The 12,715-nt window shown below is 36.2% G+C and overlaps 1 pseudogene; it reads left to right on the top strand.

The window, feature by feature from the left end:
* Positions 1 to 1,265: 1,265 nt before the first annotated feature.
* LOC112302561 (BTB/POZ domain-containing protein KCTD9 pseudogene) lies at positions 1,266 to 9,579 on the top strand (annotated as a pseudogene).
* Positions 9,580 to 12,715: the final 3,136 nt, after the last annotated feature.

Raw genomic sequence — 12,715 nt, 5'->3', positions numbered from 1 at the left:
ACATAACCATTTCCTGGTTGTGATAAAGTGAGCTTCTAACATTAAGGTGGGTTTCTTTGTTTTTTTTTAGTTAGCTCTTATTTGTTTTTCCTATTTGCACAACAGTAAATATGAAGCATTAGGTTTGTGGATTGATTAAACTTCAAAATTATTATCTCGTGGAAGTAAACAGTAATCACTGGTTTAGTCAGCAAATATATGCTTAATAAAAAAACATATTATGCTAAGCTTTTCAGAAGATCTGTTGTTAGCTTGATAAGTAAAAATACTCCCTTTCCAAGTCTCTGTAATCTCAAGAATAAAATGAAATAGAATCTGTGTTCTAAAGGGGTTTGCATGATTACCTATAATCATGAAAAGTTCCTTTTACCATAACAACTCTATCTATGGGTAGACATCTGTGCTTGAAAAGTTTTTCTTTGAACAGAAGTTGACATTGAGAAATATGGGTTTTTTTTTTCCTTTTTAACTTCTCTAGAGAGTTTTAGAACTTCAGATGGAACTACTACTCAGAAAATTCTCCCTTATTCCTCAGCTGACTAAGGGCAATTGAGAGTTAGGATTCTGGCCTCACTCATCCAGTTTTCATGGGAAACCTTTATCTGAATTTAGGAGATCCTGTCCACTCCCCAGAAGTGGAGTTAGCAGAAGGTTTAACTTAGGAATTTTGTATGTCTATTTGTTCTAAATTTTGCTTGAATAGCCTAAACACAATGGCATAAATAAAAATAAATGCCCTTCAGAATAACAAGAACATCATATTCATCACACCTGATTCTTTCTCATCACAGCTGATGTGTAGAGAAATGATTAGAAATCATATAGACACTGATGAGGAGTGAGAGGAAGTTATTTAAAATTCTGCTGCACCTTGTGCTCAAAATATCTCTGTCAGCTTATAGTCACTGTTATAAACAACTTAGGAAACCATGGTTTTAATCCTGAAAAAGCTTAATTTTGTGAATATTTTAGTTATATTTAGACAGATTGAACTTTTTTAAAAACTCGAGCACAACATATTCTTCCTATTTCATAAACAGGTATAACTGAAAAAAAGTTAAAAACAAAAGATCAACAAGTGTTTCCTAGAAAGTGTAGTTTTTTCCCTATGCAAAGACAACTCTCCTGTTGGTCCACGGTGGTTGTAGAGCATTGTATTAATTATTAGGATGTAAGTATAGTTTTCAATGATATATACATTTAGATTATATCTACCATATTCCAAACACGAAACCAAAACTCAGGGCAAGGACAGCACCCGACAAATGCCTTTAAACCCATCCTTAATTGAGGATCGATCCACATCACCATCTATTTGTTTGGTGGAAACACAAATTACAAGTAGGTAGGAAAGTACAGACAGGCTGTTCACTTGGTTAGCTCTCATCTCTTAGGCATACTTAAGGTAAGTTTTTACCTTTAAAAGTGATGAGTTGACTTCATCCAAGTTCAAACATTTTCATTTCAATATCATGTAAATGTTAATTAAAATTATATTATTATCAGTTGATAAATAATACATAATGAATGAGAGAATAATAATTTATTAGCTAAATGATGCACATTTGCAAATAATTTACACCTACATTTAATAATATTCTTTTGACTCTTGTTTAATCACTAGTCCTTTCATGATTAGCAGGTTCTTAAAAGAGAAAAATCTCTGTTTCTATTTTCATAGTATTCTTCAGGTTGACCATTTCATTCTGCTGGTAGAAATGTGTCTGGCTGTTATAATATGTTCTATGAAACATTTTTGAGCACGATGTTGAGTTCTAGCACATTTTTTTCTGGTCTATGAAGTCTCTCTTGTTTTTCTTCATCAAAAGGCCTAACTGGGATGCTGATGATACTACCATATGGCTCTTTTCACCATCTTATTTATGACTTTTCTATTAGTACAGGTATACTTTCTGTAACATTGCTGAGTAAGAGGCACACTGTCCTGTCTCACCCAAATACTGCAGCTTGTCTTTTTGTCTATTGACCTTTGGTATTTTGAACACTGGAATAATGTGTTCTGGCCTTAGTTTTTCTGATATAGACCGACTTCTAAGTTCCTCTATGACCGCTGTTCCCATCTCCTGAAGCAAAATTCTCATGTGTTTTTTCTTCAGATGTATGGTTGCAGGACTAATGGCTTCATTATTTTTCTAGTCTTGAAAACCATTTTATGTAGAATATTTCAGCAGCCCCACTGGTCAGTCTGACTCAGGAAGAAACTGCATCAAGTTGTCCGAAGGCTTTCCTTTCTCTCTAAAAAGTCCCTTCATGCACTTCCAAATAAAATAGCTCAGGATCTCTAAAAGTTTACTAATATTATATTAACTCCAAAATAGTCATATAACAGTGTAGATCATATTGATATATATGATTGGGTAATTGTTTCTGTCTGTGGTTAAACAATTTTGCAAAATAACACATTAAACCAAGTTAATTAGGTATTTTTATCATAAGATTTCTCATTGTCTTCAAGGTTCTTATGTCCTTTGTGGAGATGTAGAAACTTTTTTATGAAGAGTGTCATGGATTTGTAAAAAATACTTTTAAAAAAATTTTATTGTAAAAAAAATTTTATTATTTAATTACAGTTGTATGCCTTTTCTCCCCATCCCTCCACCCAAACCCCCCTCCCTCCCCTACCTCCACTCTCCCCCTTGATTTTGTCCATGTGTCCTTTATAGTAGTTCCTGTAATCCCCTCTCCTCACTGTCCACTCCCCACTCCCCCGTGGCTATTGTTAGATTGTTTTTAACTTCAGTGTCTCAGGTTATATTTTGTTTGCTTTTTTCTTCTGTTGATTATGTTCCAGTTAAAGGTGAGATCATATGGTATTTGTCCCTCACTGTCTGGCTTATTTCACTTAGCATAATGCTCTCCAGTTCCATCCAGATAAGGGCCTAATCTCCAAAATATATAAAGAACTCACACGACTGCACTCCAGGAAGACAAACAACCCAATTAAAAAATGGACAAAGGACTTGAACAGACACTTCTCCAAGGAAGACATACAGAGGGCCCAGAGACATATGAAAAGATGCTCAGCATCACTACCATCAGAGAGATGCAAATTAAAACCACAATGAGGTACCATCTCACACCAGTCAGAGTAAAACAGACTTTGATGAATGCTAATGTAAATTTTCCCTACTCTCCAATCCCAGGAGTGACACAGAGAGGACTTAAATTTAGCTCGTTTCATCCAGTTCTTGGATTCCCAGATCGAAGAGTACGTTCTAGCCAGGAGATATGATGGAAAAGTAATCCCATTACATGTGAACATTGTGTTCTATTTTGGAGCTTAATATCATGTTCTCCTTTCTCAGCCGCCACACATTTCTCAGCCACCACTTCATACCTCCTCCTCTTTAATCATGTTCTTATATTGCTTGTGTGGACATGTCCTTTCCAAATACATCATATGTACCTTGAGAATTCCTGTATTACAGCTCCTTTAGATTATCATCCTATAGTATTTGTCAAGGACAAAATAAATGTTTAAGTTTAAAATGTAAAAATATCAAATACTACATGAAAAAATAATAATAAATATTACAACAAAATTATTGAGTTATAGTATTCTTGATGTCTTGATGTAAAACTGTGCCCCTGATTATCCAAATCCCTAATAAACTTTTGGGCAAGGAAACTAAGTAGTATCTGTTAAAATTTTTATAATGTGGGATTCTGAAAAATGACAAAATAACAGGTTTAAAATTGGATAAAATACATAAAGCAACTTTTTTAGACAGTGGATAAAATTTCTCATAGAACTATGATCCTCAGGAGAAAGGGCACTCAGTAAATAAGCTCCAAATTTACTCTGCTTTCTGCCTAGAAGCACTTTTCAAACTTTGGTCTAGGAAGTAGAGCCCAAGGAGGGGTCAGCTGTCTCACTGGATGGAGCAAAGCTTAGATTATTTTTGGCATCTGAGGTAGCTACAATTTTCAAGGCAGGTTACCACAGAGAATAGTACAGAAACTAGCATAAGGATACCTAGAATCTTTGAATGAACTCTAAACTATCATGTATGTCAAGATTCTAAGAGACCTAAAAGAAAACCGCTACTGGGGGCTGTTAGCTGGACAAATATATATATATACATATACACACACACACACATACACACATATATATACATGTATATATTTTTGTATAGTTGTATAAATATATATTTATATATATAAACATAGTATATATATAATAGAAAGGAGAAAATAATGGAAAAGATGAATGAAACTAAGAGCTGTATTAAATGAGTGAACTGAAACGGGTGTCTCTAATTTCCCTACCCAGAACATGGAAATGACAGTACTGAGAATAAGTTAAAGAACTGGTAATTACAAGACATGTGCATTAGTAGGAAACTATACCTATTTTTAATTAGATTTTAATATGCTGAATATAATAATAAACTTCTGTGGACATTTAATTAAAAACTTTCTTTTTTTCCTAGCTTAATGAAAAGATCAACATTGAGGCAAAGGTTAAAAATTAGCTTGTCATTTTCAGAATATCATATTCTTTATTCCCTCCAAGTTTGCCCAGAAGTCTGCAGAACCAAAGATGTAACTGATGTGTTTTCTGGGTTATTAGTTAACTTTTGTTAATGAAATTATTCTTGCATCTCCACTACCAAGGCAGCCTCATATTTTCTGGGCTTTTATTTTGTATATAATCAACTGTGGATCTTTCATGACTGTTCACTTTGAGAACCTCAAAATGCAAAACTGTGTTGCAATGTTTTGATCTTTTTCTATCTGAGCATAGTGAACCTTATAGACATTCTCAGTGCTTAGAGAGCCGTTAACCATAGATGTCTGAGTTAGCCTTCTTGCACAGATGACATGCAGGACTTCAGTATCAGGTAAAGGGATTTCACCTGGTCAGAAACTTAGTGACTTATTTAGGAGACAGAATCGACTTTATGGAAGGGAGGGTTAGATTTGACTTCTCTTACAGAGACAAGTTGATGTTATCTGTAAGGATTTTTTTTGTTAGGTTATCTTTCCATAAATTGTGAACCCTCCATCACACTCACCACATTCATTGCTCAGTACAAACAAAAGATTTAAACACAATTATGTGCCAATGATTATGTGTTTCTACTATTTTTTCTCTTATACACTAGTGAAATTTTGTGATTCTTCTAACAGATATTAAAAAAATAAAATTGTCAATTAAAATGTCCTAAGGAGACTCTGGTCAAGATGGTGGCATAGATAGATACACTTTGCCTCCTCATGCAACCGTAGAAAGAATTACAACCAGATCTCAAAATAAATAACACCCAGAACCATCAGAAAATCAAGCTATATGGAAGTAAGATAACCAAGGATTTAAAGAAGCCACATCCAGCCAATGTACCAACGGGAAAATGTAGGTCAGTTTGTGGAAGACTAGTTGGTAGATCTAAGTCTTTGCTGTCCTCACCCCGTCTTGTCAGCCATATGCATTGTGTGTGACTCTGATAGCATAAGGCCAACCTATATTTTTGTGATATTATAATTATCATGGGGGATTTTCTGTAATGGGCAGGCTGGTGCTTTTCTCTTGACAAAATGTTGAGTTATGTTTATCAAAAAGAAGCTTAACCAAGAACAAAAAGTCAAGATTGTGTTAAATCACCAGTTAACCATAATTGATATTCTCACAATGTGGTCCGAGAGCATGGTCCCATATTGTTACATATATCAACTCTTGGTTGATGTGCCTGCACTACCAACATCCTTGCATTGCTCTGGGCTGCACAGCAGTACTTTAGGCCTGCAGGCTACATAATTTCTGGTGTTGAATTATGAACCTCAAGTTGGGCTTATCTTGCCACCTTCAATGTCATGCACAGATTCTGGTTTGACATAGTTTGTAGGGACCTTACTGGTTTCTCCAATGTTAAATGATTACTGTTCGGTATTTGTGGAATTTCAGCTTGTAGTCCAGACAAAAGTGACGTATCAGACAGCCTTTCGGTTAGTTAGATTTTACCAAAGCAAAAGAGTTCTCACAGTCCTAGGGTCTTCATATGTAGCATACTCAGGGTCATGCTTGTGCTTGTCGTGCTACCAAAGACAATGTCTCAGCTTCACGGTCACCAGTGCAAAATGCTAGTTAAAAGGTTTATTTCCAGCCTTGTGGATTAAGGTTGATGTTACAACTCCTGCACAGCTAGGAGTTGGCAGATCTTTGCAGTCAATTCTCAGTTTACCCCCAGTACGCACTAGTAGCACTGAGGAAAACTGCACAGTGTTGTTAAGGGCATGGACTGAGGGGGCTGCCTTACTCAAACACAGTTGAGAGATTGATTGGCCTAAGGGCTGGTGCTAGTCTCTCTTAATGGGGTAGCTTTTGTATTTATTCTCACCATTCATTCATCTCCTGAGAGTTTCTAGAATACAAGCTCTTTTATCAACTAAATACTGAATTCCATGACTAATTCCATCAGAGTATGTGTTTTTCATGTCCCTTAACATTGTTGGTTTTCTTTTCTTCTTTTCTTTTTATGATCATCTTCTAAAAGTTTTTGTGATCAGTTTGGATTTTTTAAAAAGGATTAGCTATGGAATCTGCACATAATTCTGCAAAAGCCTATGCCATCTTTTTGTGTTTTGAAGGATGAACTTGTGTAGTTGTAAATCAAATAATGGCAAGGCTTTGTCTTATTGAGTGCAATTTAGGTAATCTGTTTTACTAGATAACAGGGATTATATGGTCAAATGACCTCTTTTTGATCCCCAACCCTCATCTTAGCAAGTTTGGAAATGGAGATTTGAGACACTGTATCCTAAACAGTAAAATTATTCCTTTAGAACAAATCTGATGAACCTATAAAATTAAACAAAACTGGAGTTTAAAAAGTAGAACAGCTTTAACTCTGTTTGCAGGGAGTAGAAGCAGGGATGGAGTGACATTGTCCCTAGGTTTTTATTCATGTGGTGAAAAGAGCATGGATATTTTTAAATTTAGAAAATATTGGTTTGAATTCCAACCAGGATCATCTTTGGGAGTTGATTAACCTCTCAGAGCTTTTTAGTTTCTCTTTAGTAAAATGCAGCTGACAACCCTTATATATTAGCCTTGGTTTAAGTACTTACTAACATATTTTGCCTAGTGCCTTCAAAACGTAAGTACTCAACCTATACTAGCTGCCTTTCTCTTCCTTTTCCTCAAATCTTCTGCCTTTACATGGAACCTGCTTTTTTTTTCAATAACTGAGAAATGATGCTACAGAATAATACTGTTTATTGAAGGAAGTTTTTGTAGATGGTTGATTTAAACCTATATCAAAACTAAAGAAATATTTGGAATATAAACACTTTCCTCTGAGAGGAAATATGGCTTCTTACAGATAGAGCAGCATTGCTCCAATCAGCAGACTTGAACTTGGTCCCCATGTCATACTTTTGGCTGGATTACAAGGGTTTAAATCCACGTTCAACCACTTTCTGACATGTGATTTTAGACGAGATCGGGTGCGTTCAGGGTGGTATGGCCGTAGGACATATGATTTTAGATAAGTAATTTATGTTCTATTTCAGTTTTCTTCAAATTTTCAAATAATTTTAGCATTATTTCACCATGGGTTTATTATGAAGATAACCTGAGATAATCCATGTTAAATACTCAACAAAATGCCCAGATCTTTGAAAGTAATACATAAAAGATGACATGTATCTACTTTTTTAATAGTTGAGAATTTCCTCCTGCTCTGGTTGTCTCTGTATTACCAATCTCACTGAATAAATAGTGGAGTGAATAGCAGAGAAATTGTTTAGGCCAATGAATAACCACTGCACTGAGATTTCATACTCCGAGAAATGTTATAACCTAAAGATTGCTAGAACTGCACTGGATGGATATTTTTGAGAATTAATTATAAATAAACAAACAAGGAAGTGTCTTATTCATGAAGTCTACATCCAGGTTTTGTTACTATAATTTCTATCATTTATTTGTTTGATATAAGAGAGCTATTGATAGGAGTGATGCTTTAAGTAATTTATGTTAGCATAAATCCAAGCTGCAGAAAATGCGAGGAATCGACTGTGATTAAAAAGTAACTATCTGGGCCAGCCCTGGGGTGTGGGACAGAGAGTGCATGCACTTGTGTGTATGCACAAGTAAGAGAAGGATGGTGGCTGAGGGAAGGGAGTCTGAGTGAGTGGAGGGAGGGGAAGGAAAGGAGAAGAACAAGGTGGTAGGAGAGCCAGGTGGGAGGGTGGCAGCTCACCCAGTGGGATGCATGACCCTGTTCCTTAAGCCCAACCCCCTGAATGGAAAGGTGGTCACTGTATATTGGACTTTAACTGATTTGCTCTCTGTGGCCAACAGTAAACTCAGCATAAAAGCCACTAGTGTGTATAATGGGACAGGTGGACTGATTGATGACATTGCTTTGACCAGGGATGATGATGTGTTGTTTGTGTGTGAAAGAGAATTATTTATTGATCCTCAGACAAAGTCTAAACCACCTGAAGGGTTGTCAGGATCTCACACGGACTCACACTAAATGTTGGAGGGCGGTACTAAACCACCACACCCAGCACTCGGTGAAGAAAGAGGCCGGCAGGAAGCTGGCCCGTGTGTTTAAGGACAAAGGTGTCTGGGGAAATAAGCAAGATCGTTGAGGAGCTCTCTTTCTGTTTTTTTTTCTTTTTAAATTTTTCCCTCAGGGAACTTACTTCAAATGACAGGACAGATAAAATAAATAGATGAGTAAACACATGTAGTTTACCCTATGCTTGGTAAGCACTGTGGAGAAAACTAAAGCAGGAAGAGGGGAAGGTACACTGAGTTGGAGGGGGAAGAAGAGAGTATTACAGTTTAAACCATACGTCAATGAAGGCCTCTTTGAACGGTGATATCAGAGGAAAAAACTTGAAACAGGTAAGGGAACAAGCCCTGTGTGTGTGCATGTGTGTGTGTGTGTGTGTTGTAAGGAAATTGGTCCAAGGAAAAGAAATATGTTCAAAGGCACAAGCTGGGAATGTGCCAAATGAGCTTTTCTTTAAAAAAAAATTATTGCATTTTTTCAATTACCATTTAGTTCCCTTACACCTCCCCCCACCTCCCCCCAGCAATCACTACACTGTTGTCCGTCATGTCTATGAGTCCTTTTTCCTCAAGATCATGGGGGAGCTTTCCTAACTGACCAAAGACCTGAGTACTTTGAACCCTTTTTGAACTACTTGCATCACCGACAGCTCATTGTAAATGATTGCATGAATTTACCGGGTGTGTTACAAGAAGCCAGATTATTTGGTATTTACTCATTGATTGAACAGTTAGAAGTGGCAATAAAGAATTCTCAACCACCAGAGCATCATTCACTAGTATCTCCAAAGGAATTTGTCCAGTTTCTGCTAGCCACTCCAACCAAATCAGAATTGTGTTGCCAGGGTTTAAACTTCAGTGGCGCTGATCTTTCTCGTTTGGACTTTTGGTACATTAACTTCAAAATGGCCCAATTAAGCTGCTGCAGTATTGCACATGCTAATCTCTAAAGTGCAAATCTTGAGTGAGCTGATTTCTCTGGATCAGTGCTTGATGTAAGAATCATTTTTGGTTACAAGAGAAAATGAGCCCTGGCTGGTGTGGCTCAGTGGATTGAGTGCCGGCATGTGTACCAAAGGGTTGCGGCTTCGACTCCCAGTCGGGGCACATGCCTGGGTTGCAAGCCAGGTCCCCAGTGGGGGGTGCACCAAAAGCAAACACACATTGATGTTTCCTTCCCTCTCTTTCTCCCTCCGTCCCCCCTCTCTAAAAATAAATAAATCTTTTTAAAAGAGAGAAAATTAAATTTTTAGTCTATTGAGAAAAAAATAACTATCTAGGAAAAGATGATATGAACTTTCCTAATGATTCCATATAGCCTTCAATGGCCTTTCTATACTATTAGTACACCAGAACACGTGACTGGTAGAAACTCAAAATAGAATTTTCTTAAAAAGTCAGACAATATGTACTATGTTGTACATTTCTAGTGTAAGCACCTAATTGATTCAATGTTTGCCATTGTCTAAGTGAGAAAATAAAAGGGATTCTTACCTCTTGTAAGCAACCATAGGTTTATAAAGGTACTGTGTGACAGACAATAGTCATAAAAAGTCAAGTATCATTTAGTGGTTATGTACTTAAAATTAAACATGTAAATAGAGAAAAATATCAAAATGAAAATGTAAGTATATGGTAACATATATAGAGAGAAATATCTGGTAAATTTTTCACTGATAACAGGGTGGATTTTGGCAGACAATATTTCAGATGTTACTGATAGGAAGTAATAAAACTAAAACTACTAAAATTTAAATGACTCCTAAAGTTTATACAACTTTTTAGTGGCAGGCCAGGCTTAAACTCACTCATTGATTCCATTAAGTCCTAGACCTTAGTCCGTGAAGCCATGCCACCTCCATCTCAAACCTATTACCAGATCTTTTACATGGTTAGAATTCAGTGCTTGGAGTAAGTAAACCCAACACAACTGAAGTAGCATATTCCTAAATAGCTGCACACATATTTGCATATGAATTGCTACTCTTTTCTTTCCATAAGTTTTAAGTTCATGAATTGATAAGAATCCTATACATAACTCAGGATTTCTTTCTACATTGTTAAATTGCTCTCTTTCATGATTATTTTCAGAGTGACTGATGTTAGTTTTGCAGGTTCTGTAGGCTGAACTGATATCTCTTAAATCAGCACTTGGTAAAAGGCAGGAGGGTAATAAGGCATGGATCATTACGGCTGTAGACCTGTCCTAGTTTATACTAATGATTAACAGGACTCGTAGCTATGAATTGGAAATTGAATGGCTTGATTAAAAACAATGACTTTTATGTGTTTTGGAACCAGAGAGAATAATAATTTTGATGTTATCAATTTCTGATTGAGAAACCATCAATACAGAAAACAGAGAATTGCTTATGAATAACTTACGTGAATGAGAGGATTTACAGACTCCTAATAAATCAGGCCCTATTACAGTGAACTCTACGGGAGTGTGGCTGCGGTCCTTATACTACGATTGTGATAAAATATTTTCTGAGAAAAGGTAATTAGTTGGGCTTCTTTGTTACATGGACAATTTTATTGAAATAGTTTTTGTCATAATAGGATTTGACTATAGATGAATTTCAGTTTAGTTACTTTCTTTGGAAATCAGCACATAATATTCTTGTTAGAATTTCTCTTATGTTAGAAATATCAAGAGCCATGAGCTTAAAGAGAGCCTGAGGCTTCAAAGTATTTCTTGAGAATTATCCCAGCAACAAAGGCACTAAAGAAAAACAAAGCAGCTTTCTTTAGGACCATTCAGAGAGAGGTGGGAAAAACCCATGTTTCTGTATCTAAAATCAAGTGGAGACTATTTTGAATGGTCCTGACTCCAAGGAGACTTTTATATTAAGCACTGAGGCTAGCTTGTAATGGTGTGGGGGGGTGTGCAGGCACATGCATGCGTGTGTTTGTGTGACGATGGAGGCAACATGCAGGGTGGCTTTTGAGAAAATAGTCTTTGCTAATGTGAGCCTATCTGTTGACCAGGTAAGATATAACACATTTAAAACATTTTATTTTAACACTGGTAAAGCCAAATAAGAGCAAAAAGAGTAGAGAGGAAAGACACTTTTAAGTGGGAAGTGATGCAACCATTTACTAGTGTCTTTACAGTACTAAGTAAGTTTCTGTGAGGCATTCCTGGGAAGTCTCTAATTACAGCATTTATTATCAGTCTTAGCTTACCACATATACCAAAGCTATGTAGCTTCAGTGTTAAACTGGGGTATTTAATACCATCTCTGGCAAGTATGTGCAGGCTATTCAGGAGAGGAAAAGGGCTGGGGTACTGCAAGGATGGTGTGGCAAGCTGCGATTTATTTAACCCTAAAGCCATCATACTGCCACAGATGGAAGAAGATGGCCCATGGTGGGAAAATTCAGAACTGTAAACCACCAGGTCGATAAGGGAGTCCTTTGAAAGAAACTGATTGAATGTTTTTCTAAAGAATGAGAGATGTGTTTTTGGAAGTGTAAAACACTATCACTAACTGATGATGACCTGTGTAGGTGTGCCTATAAATATAGAAGTAGATACATGTAGAGAGAGGGATGGAGACAGGGAAGAGTGAGCACGCATAAAAAGAAACATGTTCAATTGAAAATATTTCCTACACAGTCTGCTTCTCTGAAGATGATTCACACCAAAACAACCAACCAGCCAGCCCAACACCTGCAAACAATCAGACCGCATAACTGAGAAGTAGATACCCAAACCTTAGCAGTATGTGTAGGGATGGACTTCTGTAATCGCTGTACCCAAACACTGTCTAGTGGTGAAAGTCTCTCAGGACTTGGGATTTGGGTTGAGGCAAATTTTTTTTTTTAAATAAGCCCTACCCTTTATAAAATCTGCTTTAATCAAAAGATAAATATTGATAATTAATTACTTGGGAATCATATCAATTGGTAAAGACCAAAACACCTGGTACTATTCCTTTTATCTTCCAGAGATATTCCAACTAGAAAGTTGTAATTTGTCAGTTATTTATTAATTTAAAAAATTTACTGTATATGGTAAAAATTCAAAGAGCACAATATATTAATAAAAGTAAGTATCCTTCCCACACTCTCTACAAATACTTTATAGGAATTCGTTTTAACAGTTTTTATTGTTTACATGTATATATTTGGCTGCTTTTATATCTTAGTCTTGTTATT

The sequence above is a fragment of the Desmodus rotundus genome, chromosome 2 (assembly GCF_022682495.2).
Source record: "Desmodus rotundus isolate HL8 chromosome 2, HLdesRot8A.1, whole genome shotgun sequence".
NCBI classification, from domain to species: Eukaryota; Metazoa; Chordata; class Mammalia; order Chiroptera; family Phyllostomidae; genus Desmodus; species Desmodus rotundus.
The sequence above is the reverse complement of the archived record's forward strand: the minus strand, read 5'-3'. Positions and strand labels throughout refer to the sequence as shown.